General features: G+C 42.4%; 1 pseudogene; it reads right to left on the bottom strand.

The window, feature by feature from the left end:
• Window positions 1-1,171: 1,171 nt before the first annotated feature.
• Window positions 1,172-3,641, bottom strand: LOC114725266 (transcription factor bHLH13-like; annotated as a pseudogene).

Here is a 3,641-nt window from a genome sequence, read left to right on the forward strand (position 1 = left end):
GGCACGTGAACGTTTTTCACAATCCAAAATCTCTTCCATTTCTGACACGTCACGTTTTGGATTATGAGAGCCCCTGGGGCCCACCCAAGGTCGCGAACTGTTTTTTTAAAATCCACTCGCACCGTCTCGTTGTTGCTTAGGGCTTACCCTAGCAACAACAACAAGAGTATTTCAAAAAAGAGTGGTCGAAGATGTGGAGAGAAGCACCTAGGCTTTCCAACTTTTTCATGTGCATCCAATCCAAGATTCTCCTCCTCTTGGATAAAAATAAAAGCAAAAGGCACAACACACCCACACACTAGAGAGAGAATCTTTTTACAGTTACTGCGGTTACTCGCCTTCCTCAATCTTCACTGCACGAGTCAACCAAACATCACTTTGCTCCCTTCCTTTTCCTCTTTTATATTCTTTTTCTTTCTTAATACACAAGCCAATCACCATTTCTCAATTAACTGCCCACACCCACAATTCCTCTTCTTCTTCTTTTCTTTTCTTTCTCTTTATTCATCGTTTCTTTTCATTCTTCTTCATCTTCTGTAACAAACGAGCCCCATGTATGATAAACAAGAGTTTCTAGCACTGTAAGTAACCCTGTGGATGCAACCTTAGATTCAATTCGTTAGATTAAATAAAGACAACAAATTGCGTCATTTTGTGGTTCCTATGACTCTGTCTTCAACTGATGACACTATCAACGATTAAGATATGTACCTCGGATAACACAAATTATTTAGTTCTAGCATTACCAACTGATGACAGTACTTTTTTATTTCAAAAAGATGAGAAAATAAGAGAAAAAACTGATTCTAGGAGAAGAATACCCATATGAAAATACCCTCTATAGTCTCATAAAAGCTCCATGCATAAGATCCTGCAAACTCTGAAGCATCTGCTTTTCCTATATCATTAATTGTGGTTCTCAGAAGAATCCAGCGGTAAGAGAGACAGAAGCTTGAGTCAAGAAGAGATCATCCTAGTCCAAACCAAACCAAGTCAAAAGGAAAACTATCCAAGGAACCGCGTAGACCAAAAAACAGAGAACTTCAAAAAGTGGTCTCACAAAAGAAAAAAAGGCGGGCTCACCAATTGCTTAACAAACTTAAACAGTTCTAAATGTCTAACCAGGGCAAAAGAATAGCTAAAAAATAAAAAAGGAAACTTAATATTGTCAGATTCACAAAGCTGGGACTTGTGATCCCTCTCAGTGCTACAAGCAGCAGAAAATTCATTAATACTTTTCGCTCTTATGCACAAAACTTGGCATCATACAAGAAAGAACACGAGATCTTGAAACACTAGGGGACTTGGTTAAACTAAACAAAACAATTCAATATGCAGGAACACTTTGTATGATGAAATGTGTATGCTATAGACAAACATAAATTTTCTGCCCTACTTGGTTAATAGGAGCTATTATTCTACAACTAGACGTTCTGGTTTCCACTGCTTCCCCCCCCCCCCGGGGGATCCTTCGCTTGAATAACAAAATTTCTGATGAAGCTTCAAAAATGGTTCTTCACTTTGTATCGTCAAGCCTATGGACTAAAGTTAATTGCAGTTACCCTGTGCTAACCAAATGGTGACAGTGGGCCGTAAGCAATTGAATTCTCAAGAAAATGCTGCAATCAACTTCTCCTTTGTCAGCTGCTCAGATCCTTGAGACTTGATTACAAAGGAATGGAAGATGGTGTCATTTGCCATTGCAAATTTCGACTCAACAACACTAATTTGTGCATCTTTGAACTTCTGGATAACTCTTGAAATAGGATGATCATTGAGAGGGCTGCTCACCCTTACTACTACCTCATCCTGGGTAGCTTGAATATCGACATCGGTTGCTTGATTCTTATTTTCTACTTTCGGATCGGCCACTGGTGCCGGTACATCCCTCGAAGTGCTTCCTGATCTCTCCCTCTCAGATTCCATGATCTTTAGTTTTGCCTGAAGCTCATGGATATAGGCAATGGCATCTCCCAGCAAAGAAGCCTTGTCCATCTTGGATATATTGGGCACAACAGATCTAAGAGCATAGAACCGCTGATTCAGCTTCTCACGCCTCTGCCTCTCTGCTTCCACATGATTCAAGGGTTCTTTCCTCCCATTGGCAGGCTTTCTACCCCGTTTCCTCGGCTTCCTTTCATCTGTTGCCCCCAGTTGCTCTTCTTTGCATGAAGCTTCAACATCGGATAGCTCTGATTCGGCATTGATTGGTCTCACAGAAGGCCTTGAAGTGGCTCCAGAGAAATCAATTTGCATTTGCACCTGCCTTTGTGGTTGGTAGTTGCTAAGCCGAAAGTCTTGCCTATACTGGTTAACTCCCTCCGGTACATTGCAAACTGAGGACCTTGAAGGATAAATCTCAGTTGGGCTCGCCTGTTTCCCACCTTGATTAGCAGCCCAACTCGATCCATGAATACCATTTCGCACATTTGGAAAGCTAATATTATTGCCATTGGGCTGGCCATGACCTGCCCAAGGCCTCTCCTCCATTTTCCTCACAGCAAGCTTCTCCCTAAAATGGGGACGACCAGAGTTTAACGAGTTCAAGTCCTGCCCAAAATCTTTGGAACTCCCTCCACCTTATCCCCAACTGGCAAACCAGAAAAGACACCATTTTCGTCTCTCTTCTCATTCACCACAACAGGCAATGGCGAAAGTGGGGAAACCCTAGGAATCGACGATTGTGTAGAAAACTCTGATTTTATCACCTGCAACAATTCTAAGCTCTCCCCTACCATCCTCACAGAACCCAATTCCACAACTCCGATGTCAGTAGGGACCAAAACTATGGTCTGAATTCCAGCTGATTTTGCCAAAAACGATCTCACACAGTAGTCAGAGCTAAGTGCCTCAGAGTACCACACATGCTTCCCTGAAGCAAGGCATTTACCAGGCCCACCATGGCCTCGAGGGAAGGAGAAGTACATGGAAGCCAGAAAGAACATTTCTGTATCAGTAACCCTATCCAATCCGAAGGCATAATTGTCTTCATCAGAACCCCCAAATGTTGTGTGAAGCTTCTGAAGCACCCCTTTCCTCATCCTCTGCTGCATCTCATCTTTTTCCAGGCGAAGAGTAAGAAGCCCTTTGACTCCACCTTCTTCTTCTTCTCCCTTGGGTTCTCTGCAACAGCCATCTCCCCAACCCAAAACCCAATCCCCAGATTTCTTCGACTGTGATATTTGCCAGAAAATCGCGTAGTTCCAGCTGAAATTCGACGCGTTTGGACGGTCCACGAGATCCGAAAGCTTGTTCTGCAAACTTTCGTCGCTTCCGACTGTCATTAACAAATTGTCGTTCGCCGCAGGGTTTGTAATCAAGTATTCAAAAGCTCGATTTCCCAGAACCGATGCAACCATGCCTTTTTCTTCATCATTCCACAACACGCCTCCTAAACCCAACTCAAGCTTCATATCTAATCTCCAAAAATAAATCACCCAGGAAATAAAAAAATACTCGTAATCTCCAACTTTTCAACTCTCATTCAAATCTCAAATCATCAGAGAAATCTTTCATCAGCTCCTTAAATTCAATAAAATTACATCCACGAATGAGAAACCCTCGTAAAATACTGAACAGCGCCTCCAGTTTCAGTTTCAGATCTTACAAGTATAAACTCTGGGTTGCCGAGAAAACCCAGG

The sequence above is a fragment of the Neltuma alba genome, unplaced genomic scaffold (assembly GCF_004799145.2).
Source record: "Neltuma alba isolate B1F8T4 unplaced genomic scaffold, ASM479914v2 tig00012238_pilon, whole genome shotgun sequence".
Lineage (NCBI taxonomy): Eukaryota > Viridiplantae > Streptophyta > Magnoliopsida > Fabales > Fabaceae > Neltuma > Neltuma alba.